The 16,782-nt window shown below is 40.5% G+C and overlaps 1 long non-coding RNA gene across 3 annotated transcripts in view; it reads right to left on the bottom strand.

The window, feature by feature from the left end:
• LOC105103526 (uncharacterized) overlaps positions 1–16,782 on the bottom strand; it is a 98,415-nt gene that overhangs the window by 4,222 nt on the left and 77,411 nt on the right. The window lies entirely within an intron of this gene.

Raw genomic sequence — 16,782 nt, 5'->3', positions numbered from 1 at the left:
GTTTTATGAAGTACATCCAACTTGAAGCGAAGAGTGGAGAGGGCAGAAAAAAAGCAGAGAGAAATCAGGCGGAGAAATTTAAAGAAACTTAGTCTAGAGAGTCGGCCAGAGCTTGAAAAATCGGGAGAGAGGCAGATCAGGAATTTTAAGGCCAGGGGTGATTTGAAGCAATGTAAAGTTTCATTTGAGAGGGTCTGCCCTTACATACTAGGCAGAAAAGAGCTACTGGAGCATTCTTCCTGTTAACATTTCCTGCCAGAGAAGGGAGAGAGACTCGGGCTTGGGACATGCGCAGCGACTCAAAACACCTTCACTGGTGAAGACCGCTTTCCCGTGGCATCTGGGTTGCAGGTTAGTTGCAGACGGCATGGGTGTGATGCCACGTGCAACCCTCTCCCCATTTTATGTATCATCCTAGTTTCTTGCTTCTATGCTAAGATGAAAACACAAACATCTCCCTTCTCCAGAATCTTCTTCTTTGCAGCTTAGAACTCACCAGTAAAAACCCAACACAACAAAACAAAAAGCCTATGAATCAAGCAAGCACATATTTAGGAAGTACTTTGTTTGTGCTCAGTATAGTGTTAGGTATCTGTTAGATATTTGGGGCAGGCACAGGAAGCCAAATGCTGAATCCAAGACTCTCTCGTTACGGCAGGTAAATTATGCACACATCTACATGAAACAACTGAACGCTGTACGCAAGAAACTGAAATGATCCAAGATTCTAAGAAAATTTTAAAAGGGGTGGAAACACATAAGGAGAGACTAGGCTGAGTGCTTGTGAGGAGAATGATGTTTCTGGGAAGGCGGATCTAAGGCTGAACTTCTTCATATTTTCACTTGAGTCCCTTAGCCTTCAAAACAGGGCCCATCCTGCTATTTTGGGTAAGAATTTTGAACCTATGTTCTTAAGCAAATACGAGAATTTGTGCTTAGCTTCACTTATGAATTTGTTGGATATGGTTTGTATGTCTAAGGAATATTCAGAAGTTAAGGCCAATACACTAAAACCCGTATAAAGCAACCAGCTTGGAGAGCCTTAAAACCAGATTTAACCACATTTTGCAAAACTCCATTCAAAACTCTAAATCTTAAGATTGCACCAAATCGTTATGCGTTGTTCACATGAAAAGTGTTAAAACACTAGCTTGGTAAATACTTGGACACTGGAGCAAGGAAGCATCAGATTCAAGTCATCTTTAAGCTTTCATTCACAACTAGCCCATTCCTGAAAAGAAAAGGGGGAAGTGATACCAATTTTGACCAAAACATTATTAATGCAATTATTGCCTTTAGTCAAATCCTTGGTCTTCAAGCTGGGACAAAGAGTAAAATCATAGGATAAGGGATGGAATAGGAAGATGAAGGAAGCAAAAAAAAAAATCTTTGGAAAAAAATGTCATTTTTTATGACATTGTTATTTCTATGAAAATAACTGAAATATACAATTTAAGATAATAAGTGTTTGAATGTAAATCAACTCTTAGCCAATTACAGTCTAAGTGACTATGGCTCATCCTTGACTTAAGTAATGTTTATAAAGCAGTAACAATTTAAATAAAGGCAGGATGGACTAAGTATTCTGGAATTAAGAAAATAAAACCTAATCTCTCTATTGCTTTCCTGAAGTTTTAACCAGACGGCAATCTGGTATTTAATTAGGTTCCTAATGCATGTTTTTGGCCACTGTGGCGTCCAGCCACAAAAGACAAGGAGTGGTACTTACATGTGAAAACCCTGTTCTTTTCCTCTGTATTGTCTTAGCCATCATTGCAAAACAGTGATGAACACTAAGTGGTGAACCCAAATCAGTGTCGACATTACTGGTCCTGGAAATATCTAAAATCAATATTGGCATCTCCCTTCCTCGTGACAAAAATTAGTCGGGAATGCAGGCAGCCTCAGTCTGAGAAATATGGAGAAACTGAAGCTTTTCTTAGAAGAAAGCATGGTCCCCCACCTGGCTGGTTAAGAAGTTTGTTTTAATTTTCCATTACGTAACCTTCGTACCTGTTGAGCGAGGCAGCTATTTAACTTTCTGTATCTACCCTACAAGGACAAAGGAATGTTTTAAAATTCAAAAAGTTCTTTAATATACTCTATATAATGGACCCAACAAGAAGAACAAAGTCAAGTGTTACTTTAGTTTTATCTTATCGTCAGTTCATTAAATACATCCTGAAATGTGATTTAATAGAGGCCCCAAACTGCTTAAAGAACACAAGTCAATGCCTTTTGTAAGAGATTCTGAGATGCTTAAACCATCACAGGGCATTAACGTTAGGATCATCTAGAGTTTAATTCTAGAGTATCTTACAGCTTAACTGTTATTTTTCCCTTTGGCCACAAAAATCCATGGAAAAACCGAACAAGCTGTGGACAGAAACAGTATGTTGAATTTCAGAGGGTTCCTCATCTGCAAACGGCGGGCACTTTTATTGAGAGTTCTAAGTGTTCCCAGGAAGTGTTCTCCATACACCCATCATTAAACAAAGGGTAAAAGACATCCCAAGCACGAATGTTTGCCACGTCCCTTTATTTAATAACCCAGAAGGTGTTAAGAGTAAGGCTACTCTCAAAGATTCTACTACACAGTTAGCAAAACATGGACATATGGTAAGCTGCTCCTAAGACTCAATTGAACATTTCAGGGGGGATAGTAAACACTGGTAGCTATGAAGATTCCAAAGGCTAAAGGTATTACTTCAATGAATTATATTACAATGTGTTCTGGGTTAACTCCCTAAGGGAAATACCACTCCTTCCAAGTTGTCAGTGTTACTTCCCTAATTATTTTATGAACTTCTTCAGGACAGGAACCTTGTCTTATTCAATATACACCATCCAACACTCAACAACAGCATTAGTACATAGCAGGTGCTCAATAAATATTCACTGAACAGAATTTAAAAGGTCTTTCGGTTTCTAGATGAATGGACTGAAAAGCAGAGTTCAGCGAAAAGTCTGCCGGAGGTGGGAGATGGATCAGAGTTGTATTTCAGACTCCCACGTCACGCCATTCTTTAATTTGGATAACAAGGAGCTCAAAGAATAATTAACTGCTCCAAGGTATCAACTGTTCACCAGAGTGCCTTTTGTTTTTCATCTTCTGGTTTAATAGGAACTTTTCCAGCCCTAAAAGTACAAGAAGCAAGCATTTGTGTTGAGTATACAGCAACCTCCCAGAGGAAGGGAGGAGAATTTAAAATACCAGGTTTTCTTCCTATGAATACACTGCACAGAAGCTACCTACAGGGCTCAGCCGTGCAAGGAAGAGGCACACCGCTATTTTGTCAGAAGATTAATGTACACAGTTCCCAGCCAGAGCCACCCAGCATCAGGATGAGAACATTCACATCTCTGTGCAAGCTCCGGATACACTCGTATTTACCCACGCAAAGCACAAGGGATATGTTTTCAAACCGCATTTTAATTAAACTTCAAAACATCCCCCAGAGAATTTCCTTACATTTTCCTCCCAATGGGAAGACATTTACAAATTACAAAATGGGTCACCCCTGAAAAAATGGATTGTTTTAATGGTGACTCCTACTCCTGGCCAAGTCTACATTGCTTTGGGGTCTGAAAAGCAAATCATTTGGGTTGTCATTGAAGAACTGTTGGGAAGTGGCTCCAGGGAGCCACTCCATGGACTACAAAATAAAAGCAGAAACAATAACAAGCTACGCCATGTTGGATTTGGTAATTCCATGTACTCATTACTCTTTCTTTCCCCCATCATGAGTTTCAGTAGACCCCTTGAGTCAATGCAGAATACAAACAATACAGGGCAGCATTGTTTCGTAACTGTCTGTAGGTGAAAATTTTTGAAAGCAGACATGTTTTCTTAAGATTTTTTCTCTTCAGACGGCACAGTGAGAGATTCTTCCTTGCCCTCTTCCTCAAGAATCAGAAATTGTATTCCATTGCAATATTTCATGACATTGTAACAACTAGTATGCCATAAAGCATAAGTTTGTTACCGTATAGCCTAATACAATCGGGCTAATATTTGTTTTCTATGAGTCATGATGTACCGGTTGCAGTAACCTAATTTACACTCTCATTTAACTTTTCCGAGCATCTCGTGAGCGAGGTGTCAGTTGCCTCATTTCACAGGTGATGCAGTTTGGCCGTAGACAGATTAGACAACTTGCCCGGGAGCACGCAGCTGGTCACGGGGCAGAGAAGGGGGACTCAAAGCCGGTGGCGTCTGACTGACTCCTGCATCTGGAATCCCTGTGCCATTGCTACAGCGTTGCAGTAAAGCTCCATTCAGAATAGACCTCTCTGAGACAAAACTATTTGGGTCTTGCTTTCGGGAAGTTCAGTGAACTCATAGGTCTGTTCTGCTCCATTCTCTTCCCTCTGTGAGGGCGTCATTTACCAGCTGCCCTTGTCCATAGCATCTTCTAAGGCTGACTACAGCCTTATATTCCACGAAGCTCATAAAGTGTGCTCTCTCTCTCTCTCTCTCTCTCACACACACACACACACACAGAAACATACACACACACCACACACACACACAGCCAAGAAGCCCAGGTGTTTGCACAGCCCCATGAATGAGCAGCTGTTGCTTTAAAAGGAGGGCGGCAGAGCAGGCGAGGGAGCGCTGGCTGGCAGGCGGGTGTGTAAACGTATACAGAGAGCCACTTTCTGTAAGAAGCCTAAAACGTATTTAAAACGGGACCACCTCAGAGATGAAATCTTCCCCCTCCTGTTACCTCTCAACCTGCTCCAAAACTGCAATATTCCGTTTTTCCAAGTCTCCCCCGCTCCCCCCTCCCCCTCGCGCTGCCCCTCCCTGGGGTTTGCTGGTCTCTCTGTGAGCACTTGGCACTCCGCGGAGCAGCTGCGTTCAGCAGGCAGAAGCGGCCTCTGCATTTCATTCCTTCCCCTACAAACAGACGCGCGTGCCCAGTCTGCGCGCGCGTCCAGCCCCTGCCCACACCGGGGCACGAGGAGCGAGCCAGCATCCTTTCTTTCCGACGGGTTTTCCTCTCTGGGTTGGCTGTGGGCTACTTGATGTACTTTTTTTTTTTTTTGCATTGACTGAAAAAGAGGAAAGAAAAGCTTTCCACTGAGATCCCCTTGGTTGAGGGCAGAAGAATGCCGTTGGTCACGGGAGGGCGCTGTGGAGGGGCCGAGCCCGGCCTGATTTGGGTTTCAGCTTCTGTCTGTTGGAAGTCACCCTGGGGGGGGGGGGGGGGTGAAGGTGACAGTCACAGGCCAGCTCCTGGAGGCGCCGACTTGACTTGGGTTTGCGAGCCCCGGCTGCTTGAAACCTCCAAGAGTCTGAATTTCCCTACCTTTTGAAGTCAGTTACAGCCTTCTGCTTCTGCAGCTCTCGACCGAATCGCGAAGCATCATGCCCAGCCCAGAGCTGCCTTTCTATTTTACAATAGGTGAATCTTCTAAAGAGATGCAACTCAAATACATATTTTATTACCCAGAGGAGCACACAGGTCTTAGGGTAATGGCTGCACATACTTTTATTAATTCACTGATTAGGGGTAAAAAACCGAATCTTTAGCTTTTACTGTGCTAGACTATTAAACCATGTTTCTCCAATTGGCTATAGCATTCGTTACCGATCTCCGATCTCCGTGTCCTGCATTTTCCAAGAATCACATAGAGTCATACGCCTGAGCAGTGACTGATGGCTGCAGCATGACGCTAAAGGCAGATTCAACTCTATCCTTCCCCGTGGATAACTGGTTGTCCTGATAACCACCTGCTCTTACGGTATCACAATCAAGAGGCAATTAGCTGGAAAAATAAATATCAAAACAGACTAGAGGAAACTGATTTGGTTGTTGAGCTCACAGTTCACATACTTCTTGGTCTTTCCGGATGCCATGTTGAACCTACCGTTGCTTATTTTAGCTCTTCTGATTCCAAATATGATCTAGCCACTCATTTCCTATTGAGTTTATGTTTTTCTTTGAGGGTTGGCCCAGCAGCAGTCTACTGCCTAGTAAATGCGTATCTTGTTAGTTGGGAGTGACTGGGTCCCCTGGAAACACCTTATTCATTGGAGTTGGAATTGCATCTTCTTGTATTCAACACAGACCATAGCTGAATACAAATCCCAGACAGTGTCAGTCACTTTTTACTGTAGTTGTAACGGCAACAATAATGCTAACCTCTCATGATTGTGTACTCAACCACTTCGTAATAGTGTCTTCGCAGAACCAAGTCAACCTTCGGTAATCCATAATAAAAATTCAAACTTTGAGTGTCTAAGGACATGCAATGTATTCTGTGGTAGTAAAATTGCAGGGCTTTTCTCATAGCTGAGAAGTTCCAGAGAGGTTCCACAGAAACGTAGGGTGCTTTCCTGTTGTTCCAGAGAAGTCCACATGGCAGGCGCCCTCTTCAACATGGATTCCACACACTTAATAAACATTTCTCATGAGTCAGGCCCAGAGGACACAAAGATGACTGAGGCATAGTCCCTATTTCAATAAACCAATAGATTACTTACTGCAATTGAAGGCTTTGGTAAGCTTTCTGCTGGTACCACCTGGAATTAGGAGGAGAAATATTTCTGCTTCAAATACTGCGTCCCTTGTTTCGTGAACACATGTTGTTTGTCTTCCCAGTGAAGGGAAAATATTTGTGCTTCCACTTGAAAACTATGCAACTAGATTCTAGAGGAAACTCTTCTGGGTTATCAGATTCTGATTCTGTGGGAGTTATTTCATAATTCTGTGAATTGTGGGTAACTGGTCAGAACAAAACAATTCTTGTCTATAATTTTGGCCTGTCGAGGTTCAATTAACTTCTTCTCAACTCCCCTCCCCTTGGAGAAAAAAATAGTTTTGCTTCCATTTGCACATTCACTTCAATCTTTTTTGAATGTGTTGTAATATCTGTCTTGTCCCCTCATTGATTAGTATGGGGAACAAATCTTTAACGCACGTTCATTTATATATCTATATACTTTTGATTTTTAAAAATCATCTTGTAATACCAGTGTCTTCCACTTGAGAGGTCCACTCTTTCTCCATTCCATGTGTTTTGGGGGACAAGAGGGTTAATGCAAAATTCTAGTCCATGGAATGGGTAGATGACCCAAACTTGGTCGAACAGAGAACTGCATTATCCCTGATTGGTTTAGGGATGGGCACACAATCAAAAACAGCCAATCAGAGTTTCAGAGTTCTCCCCGGGCTCTTCTGCTGAGCATGATGGGAACGATGTTCTTGCTTCCCTGGCATTCTTGGGTTGTAAGAAAAACATCTGCGTTTTTCTCATGTTCATCGTCTTCCCCAGATGCGTAAAGGAAGCTGCCCAGTACAGGAAGGAAAGAAGGCAACTCAGAAAGAAAATCAGAGACAAGAGATGAAAAAAGATAATCCTGACACCACGGTTTGTGATTTGGATCCACCTGTTCCTAGAGTTCTTAGTCACATGGCAAGGAGCAGTGGGGGGGGGGGGGGATGGGAGGGGAGGAGGAACAACCTCCTTCTCCTTAAATCAGTCTGGTTAGGTTCTGTCCCTTAGGTCTAAAGCATTCTGAAAAACAAGCCTGACTTCTGACTTTTCCTGATTTTTCCAACAGCAATCTCTCTACTGCAGAGAATGTCTGTGAGTAGTTAAGCTGCAACAGCAGATCATTTGAAGACCACAGAGATAAAGGAGTAACACACTGCTCACTTTTATGAGGACAGGCTTAAAGCAGCAGGCAGCCTCTTCTGGGGTTTCTCGTTACCACACACTTTCCAAGGCAGCAGTAACTTCTTCTGTTACCCCTGAGTTCACAGTTCTTTTTTTTATCATCCCAAGCAGACTACTACATCTTCAAGCACTGTCCACCCCTCTCCCCAGCCCAACAATACGGGCTACCTTTAGTTGAGTTCTCCAGAGAAATAGAACCAACAGGAGAGGGAGAGAGACATTGACTCGCTATAAGGAATAGGCTTGTGTCATCGCGGAGGTAAGTCCAAGATCTGCAGTCAGCAATCTAGGGACCCAAGACAGCTGATGGTGTAGATCCAGTCTGTGATCAAAGGCCTAAGAACCAGGAGAGCCAAGGGCGTCAGTTCCAGTACGAGTCCAAAAGCAAGAAAAGATTGATACCCCAGGTTGAAGGCAGTGAGGCAGAATTCTTTCTTGTCAGCCTTTTATTCTATTCAGGCCTCCAGCAGGTTGGATAAGGCCCCCCCAAAGGGAGGATAGTCTGCTTTGCCCAGCCTACTGATTCAAATGTTAATCTCATCTGGAAACATCCTCACAGACACACTCAGAAATAATGTTGAACCACACATGGGCACCCAATAGCCCAGTCAAGTTGACACATAAAATTAACTGCCACAGTGGCCTGTTGTCTTCTCCTATAGCACCCTACAAAACAGAATCAAGACCAAGAAAAATGAGGCAACAAAGGGTGACTCCACAAATCAATAAATATTTAAAACAGTTACATAAAGGAGAAGCCATGTGCTATGTGATGAAACAGTAGGGAAGGGAAAACTCTTGGGGTAGCCAGCAATTAGCTTCTCTTCTGTTGCCTGTGAACAGTTTCCCTATAGCATCAGATTCACAGTTCCTAGTTTAGCAGAAGGAAAGCCCCAAAGATAAGCAGCCTCAGCCTCCAGAGAGGGCAATGTAGCAATCCATCATTGTCCCGGGGCTGTCTCACTCACCCCACTGCGAGATGCTTATCAAAGTAGTCCTTCAACCACAATCATAGTCCCCCAAGTTTCAGAAACACAATTTGCTCCATCCTGTACACCGGCAGTGATGTTTTAACACCCTGCACAACTACCCACCCCTACGGTCTTGCTCTGGCACTCTGTATCTTTCCTACAGATATTCTTTTCACACTGTATTTTAAGTGCCCAGCTACTTCTCTGTATCCTAGTAGACTGTAAATTCCATGATGACTGTATCTTTTGCTCCATCACCAACATAGAGCATAGCTTGGCCAATATTAGGTGTTCAGTAAGAGTTTGTTGAACAGGTAAGAATATGTTACCTCTAGACTTTAAGCTCCCTAAAGGCAAGAATCTTATCTACCTCACCTCTTTTATTGTAGGTTCATCAAAGCAGTGCCTGAAACACAAATATATGTGTGTATTACATTATTATGTATTATTATTATTATTATTATTATTATTAATTACTATTACTACTACTACTTCTCTTGATTTTTCCCACAGGAAGGCTCTGACAAACCACCCTCCTGATTATGGGCACTTAACCTAAATACTTGGGTACTGTAACCTGAATTGCCCCCAGTAGCATAAACATTTGTCTACTCATCATTCAACAAAAATGGTTTACTTGCTTTCAAATACACCATATTATAAATATTTACAGTTACATAAATTATGCTCATAGGGCTATAGTTTCTAAAGTCATTTCTTTTCTCTTTTTGTTTCCCGTGTTCATTGTTTTGACCATATCCTCTGGGAGCCTTACATTGAAATCCTATTACACTTTAAGTCAAACACAAATTCCCTCATATTTCTTTCAAAGGCTTCTCCCAGCATGACCCATCCTCTAGCTGTTTTCATCCCCTGCTCTAACCTAGTCTTCACCTTCCAGACCAACTAAATTTATTGTCATGTGGTTCCTTCCACTGTTTCTTCCTCTCCTGGCTGTGAGCCTCTTCCATTTTTTCCATATCTATGGAACAACAACCAAACCACAAGTTTCTCCTCTTTAAATCACAGCTCAAGGACCAACTGCTCCAAGGAGTTTTTTTCCCACCCATCTTCCAATCCATCAGATCATCGCTGACCCTGACTCCTACCACAACCTAACCTTGAAATGACTGAATTTATAAGTATGGTGTGGCTGTAGTCCAACTTCTGGATTGCGTCAATACTCGTGGCTTGATCTCAGTATTAATCAACGTTAAATTTGGAAAGAATCAAAAGAAATATTCAATAGTCATTAAATCACCATTATAAAATTTTGCCTTTCATAGTGAAGACAATTAGGTATATTTCATCTGAGTTTAACGACTCTCTTCCCTGCCTTGCTCCACAAGGGTTTCGAGATTTCAACAACACATGGCAAACAATGACAATTAAAAATAAATATCAAGACCAGGGGAAATGTGGATAGAACAAAACACCAAGATTTCAGAGAAAACTGGAACATAAGTAACCAGGTCATAGAGTCCTCCATGGTTATTAAAGCCGAACTGCCCATTAAGCTCTGATCTTGGCGCTCAGATTATTCATCATTAAGCCCTATTTTTTTACTTAATATTTAAAATGAATCCACCCTTTCAATGATGTGAAAATGATCAGGTTACTAGTACTTTTTGGAGTCGAGGTTGCAGTATAACTTAGTGTTTTCAAAAATGTTTTGTGTGAAGCAAAGTTCCAAAGACGTGGCATAAAAAGGGGGGGTCTGTGTTCAGTTAGGGAAGCTTTGAGTAGCCCTGCAGAAAATAACCCTATTTTAGTTTGTAAAAACCCAGGACTCCCCAAATGAATTCGAACCCGAGCCCCCAACTTCCTCCCCACATAACATTCCACGGAAGTAGCTTGCAAGTGGCCCACTTGGGAAAAGCCGGTGTAGCCCGGCAACAAGGAAAGCAGAACCAAAACACCTTAAGATGCTTCAGTTGCATTTGTAATGTTTTAGTCCACAAGTGGGTGTACAGGTATTCATGATTTAATTCTATATACTTTTTGACATGCTTGATTTATTTCCTAATTACAAAAACAAAAGCAAACATTAAAAATATCATCTCCCTCCTGGAAGTTTAGCTTCCCCCAAAGCAGGGAGCAGAGAGAAAGGGGTGCTGACTTTAGCCGTGGGGTAACCTCCACAGCATGTCTCGACTGTTATTTGGAACAACAATCATTGTAACAGTAACCGTAACAGCAGCAAACCTTCAACTCCTATCAATTCATTTCGCCTTTACAGCAGCCCTCTGCCTCAGCACTGTCCCTGTTCACATCTTACATATGAGGCTCAGTAACTCGCTGCAGGGAAGGGGCAGAGCTGGGATGCCAGTCCCAGCATCCTGACTCCAGAATCTACATCCTTTACAGGGCCCTGTATTGCACAAACCCCTATGTGACACAGGGAGGTCAAGGAAGACCTCCTCAATATGGAGACTTTTGAGCAAAAGCTTGAAGGGGGCAAAGGAAAGAGGAATGAGGGTGTCTGGAAGAACAGCATTCCAGGCAGAAGGAACATCAAGCCATTGCCCACGAGACAGGCTAAAGAACTCTATAATACACTCAAAACCCTTCCCATCACCCTGGACTCCATTTAACCTTCATTTATCCATTTCTTTAGTCCCCCCATGCTTTTTACTCTCTCACCTCTGGAATTCCTCTCTACAACTACTCCTCTCTAACTCCTCAAGTCCCTACTTTTATCAGTTTAACTTCTTTGGGCCTTGCTTTATGCCCCGTCTTCTGTTATTTCTTTGACTGCCTCATACTTGGACTGTTTCCCATATATTCCAGACCTCTGCTTTTCTTCCTCCCAATAGCTAGCATTTAGTAGGTGCTCCCCCTGGGCCGGGATTATGCTAAGAACTCTGCTGGCGTCATATCACATAAATCCCATAACCATCCAAATGCAATAGGTTTTGTTAGTGCCTCCGTTTGTATGGATGAGGAACCTGAGGCTCAGAAAGATCAAGCGACCCAGCCAAGGTTACACAGCAAGACCTGGGTCCAGATGATGCCCAAACCCTTGCTCTAAGCGTTCCGCTCTTTTGCTGATCAAGCACTTATCACGCTGTTCTGTTACTGAAAGTTCGCATAGCTGTCACCCACCAAGCTTTCTGAGGCGAGGTCTACGTCATGTCCCTTAGTGTGTGGCATGGTTTCTGCTACACAAGCTAAATAAACACATGTCCACTAGATGAGTGAGACATAGCAGTTGTCTCCGTAAGCAGGCATCCTTGGCTGCTGGAGCCCCGAGGCTGGGACAGAACCCTTGGACGAGACTTAATTTGATGTTTAACAGAGGCACCATCCAGGTACCCATTTTTCCTTCAGCCAAACCGCAGCATGTGTATTTCAGATTCTGCCTTTCTGCCCACTCCACCTCCCCTGCCTGGGTACCTTGACTCCGAACGCCCCTTCCCTGTTTTGCAGGCTCCAGTGGAGACATCTTCTTCTTTTGTCTATCAAGCTTACTCTGAACAGCCTGACCCTTGGTCACAGTCTTAGTTCATGACAGTCCATGACAATCTCTCCAACAATCCAGAACTTCGCCAACAAACTGCCTTGCCGAACATTCCATAGGTGACTTCCTCGCTCTCCTTCTGACTCTGAGCTCTTCTCTGCACCCCTCTGATTTTTGTACTTAATGTACCGGATGTATTTGTATTTCTGGTCCATCACGTCATAAAAGATTCTTCAGTTGTTCTGCTTCCCCAAAAATTAATGCTTTAAGAAAACTTCAGTGGCATTTAGGAGACATTTGTTAAAATAAATTTTAAGTGTTAACTAAAAAATGCTTCATTCAAGTGTTATTAAAACTTTACTTAACAACCATGAATGTACAAAAAGAAGTAGTTTTAAATATTTTGGTGTGGGAATAAATCTATGTAATATTTGAATTACTCTTCTATCCTTTAAAACTTTATAACATATCTTACTCTGAGTCAAGTACATTTTCTTGTGTCTATTCTGAACATTTTGTGTAGGATCAATATTTAAGGAAAAACAGACTCTGACATCCATATGTGATCATTTCTTCAACATAACAACTCCTAAATAAATAAACAACTCCCAAAAAGCAACTCCTAAATAAAATAAAACGTATCAATCATTCAACACACACGCAAGTTTTTTAAAACTCACACCACGGATCTGATAGGAGATACTTGAGTAATGATGTTTTGATAATTACAGATCTATTTCATTAGCATTAGATTATCTTCATTCGTAATAATGTTAGCTAAGATTGTCTGAGCATTTCTGAGGAACCAGGCACTGTAAGTGCCTTGCATGCATTATTTTGTTTGATCCTTCAAAGCCCCTGTGAGTTGGTAGGGTTTTTATCCCATTTTTCAGAAGAGGACCTTTAGAGTCATTGGTCCAAGGAACACGCACCTAGAAAGGTCATGGTCAGAATTAGAAGCAGGCAATGAGTCCAAAGCCCTTCTCTGTTTTTCATAAAAATACGGATTCATCCATAAGTTGAGATATCATTTGAGAATTTAAAAATCAGAGTAGATCGTGAATTGTCTTTACAATTGATAAACTGGAAAAAGAAAGGAGAAAACTCAAACGCATAAGGTAAGATTTTGAAATATCCTACATTGATTTGATGTCTATTTTTTCTTCTGAAAAAAATTAACACTTCCCATTAATTACAAAATAGTTTAAAGTTATGGGATAAAATCCTTATTTTATACTGTGTCTATTTTAAAATGTTTAATTAACAAGCACCACAGATTTTCTTATATTAAAACATTATGGGCATTTTTGAGTCTCAAAATATACCACCTTTGGCCCCTGAGGATTATCTGATCATCTACTTTAGGAAGTTGCTTATTGCAAAATAACAAATTGGCAAAGAAAATAGTCAAATTTGCCAACTTAAAAAATTTAGCTATGGTGTCTATGTCTAAAGATCATCACTCTTTTATAAAACCTCTAGATTTTTTCATCATTATTAAATATTGACATTTAAAAAACCCAAACCAACAGAATTTCTTACTGTGAATTATACCATGTTAATGTAAAATGTCCAGAGTTTCAAAAAAAAATTTTTTTTTCCAATTTAAACCACATAAAAGAGAGCTGGAAGAGATTTGAAGAGGTCACAAGGTTCATTCTCCAACCACTTGCAATCAAGACTAGCATCGAGAGGACATATTTTAAGGTTATTTACTAGAATAATTTCAACCATATTGCTAGATTTTGCTTTGATTATTTGACGTGAAGCAAAACGTTATTGGCATCATCTTCAATTCTGTTGACATCCTGGGAGTTACCACTAGGTGGCGGCACAGGAGACACTCAGCCTTTGAACGGAACTTTAATTGGCATCACAGGCGGGTAGGACAGGCTAGAGGAAGGTATGGAAGGGGATTAGACAGGCCACTCCTTCTGTTGATTTCAAAATCGTGGGGCTTTTCTGGCCACCCCCTTTATGAGTTCGGGAAGACAAGAACAAGAATTTTCTTTTCATGGTGGAAAAACAGTCACCCATTAGCTTATTCCCTTTGTTTTTTCCGTCGTGTGCTTGTTTTTGCACGGTTGGAGTGACCATTCAGTTTTCTATTCACCGAATCCATTTTCCACACTGCAGTCAGATCGATATTTTCAAAATTTAAACAGAATAGTTCTGTATGCCTGCTTTAAATTTTTCAGTGGTTCAGTGGCTTCTTTTTCCTCCTTCCAAATGGCCCTGGATGGTCCATCTGGCCTTTACCTCTCAAAGTCTTCTCCGCTCAGCCTGCAGCACCAGCACAGAGACGAGCACTCAATCCATTTTTATTATTCTCAAAAAAAAATTTTTAATTGTTGTAAAAAAAAAAAAAAACCAGCATCGCATATAATTTACCATCATCACTAATTTTAAGTGCACAGTTCAGCAGAGTGTATTCACATGGTTGTGCAACGGATCTCCAAGACTCTGTCGTCTTGCAGAACTGAAACTCGTTATCCATTAAACATCTCCCCATTTCTCCCTTCTCCCAGCCCCTGGTGACCCCCATTTTCCTGTCTGTCTCTAGGAATTGGGCTATTTATGGTTAATAAGATAGGTTCAGAGATTGTATTGGTTGCCCCAAATCACACAGCTCTTGCGACAGAATAATTTGATGTTCATCACTCCAAAACCAGGAGTGATATTTTCATGACACTACATTGTGTTTGAGAATATCCCCCTTTCACCTTTTCTTCACACCATCTTTCAGAATTACAATGTTTGCTAATTTAATAGAGGGAGAAAGGGTAATTATTATTTTTAAGTACACATCTTTGATTACATGCATGGATGAATACTTCTCCACATTTTAATTACACTACCCACTCCTTACTATTTCTCCCCTCCAAACTGAACAGACATTTCCTTTCTCTGCAGACCACAGCACAAACCTTTTTACAACAAAAGTTATTCCACAACTTTTATCCTGCCTTGTGTTGTATGACTTACTCTTTTGTGAGTTATCTGTTTGTATCCTCAGCCCTGCTTTTTTATTTTTATATTTTATCAAACTATTTAATTTTTCTGAAATAAAGATATTAACCTTTGTCAGTCATACCTTTGCAATACGTTCTTGGCCAATCTATTTTCCTTTTTGTTAGTGTTTTAAAACTTATATAGTTCTTACTTTTTACGTATTTATTTTTAATGTGGCCATTCATGTTGAGCTTTTAATTTGTGGTTTCTTCTATGGTTTCTAGCATAGAAATTTATTTTAGCTCCATATATAAACCTCTGATAAATATTTATTTCTACCTTCTTGTTTTGTTTTTTTCTGTGATTCAATTTTAATATTTAAATTTTTAATCCCACTGAAATTTACTTTGAAACACTAGGGTACATGTAAATTTACTACTTTTTCAAAACAGTAGATAATCTTAATACCATTTATTGAATCATCTTTCCTTTCCTTTCAGTTTTGTAATGACTCAACTCTATATTAAAATCACTTATATGAACTAGTTAATTTTAATAACAAATTTATTGAGACATAATTCACACTAAAGTGTACAATTCAGGGCTTTTTTGTGTATTCACAGAGTTGTGCAACCATCACCAACTAATTCTAGAACATTTTCAACACCTTGAAAAGAAACCACCCACCTGTCAGCAGAAAGTCCCATCCTCCCCTCCCTCAGCCTCTGGTAGAACTACTCTGCTTTCTGTTTCTATGTATTTTCCTATTCTGGACATTTCATGTCAATAGGATTAGACGAAACATGGCCTTTTATGGTGAATTTCTTTCACTAGTTGTCAATGTTCATTCATGTTGTTGCATGTACCAATATTACATTCTATTTTATGGCCAAATAATATTCTAATGTACGGATATACTACACTTTGTTTATCCATTTATTAATTGATGAATATTTGGTTTATTTCCACTTTGAGGCTATTTTGAATAATGCAGCTGTGAGCATTTGTGTGCAAGTTTTTGTGTGGACATATATATGAATATATAATCTTTTTTTCTTGCATATATACCTAGGAGTGGAATGTCTGGGTCATATGGTAACTCTACGTTTACTCTTCAAGGAACTGCCAAACTGTTTACCAAAGCAGTGGCATCACTTTGCACTCCCAGCAGCAGTGTGTAAGAGTTCCAGTTTCTCCACATCTTCATCAACACTTGTTATTGTCTGTCTTTTTTATAATAGCCATGCAAGTGTGTGCGAAGTGGCATTTCAGTGTGGTTTGGATTTGTATTTCTGTAATGATTAATGATGGAGAACATCTTTTCATCTGCTTGTTGGCCACTTGTACATCTTCCTTGGAGAAATGTCTATGCAAGTCCTCTACTTATTTTTAATTGGGTTATTTGTTTTTTTGTATTTGAGTCAGATCTTTCTCCTAGTGCCAAAAAGATGACCTGCACACAGCCTAGATCAACACTTTGTAGTAGAAATAAAATGTGAGCCACAAACAGAAAATTTTTAATTTTCTGGTAGCCATATTTTAAAACAGAAAGAAAAACAGCTGATTTTAATGTATATTATTTAACCCAATATGTCACAAATAATATCATTTCAGCACATAATCATTGTAAAAATTACTGGGGAGATAGTTACCATTATTTTTTCGTAATAAATCTTTGACATCTAATGTGCATGTCACACTTTCAGACTA

This window comes from Camelus dromedarius, chromosome 25, assembly GCF_036321535.1.
Source record: "Camelus dromedarius isolate mCamDro1 chromosome 25, mCamDro1.pat, whole genome shotgun sequence".
In the NCBI taxonomy this organism is placed as follows: Eukaryota; Metazoa; Chordata; class Mammalia; order Artiodactyla; family Camelidae; genus Camelus; species Camelus dromedarius.
This window is presented reverse-complemented; position numbering and strand designations above follow the sequence as displayed.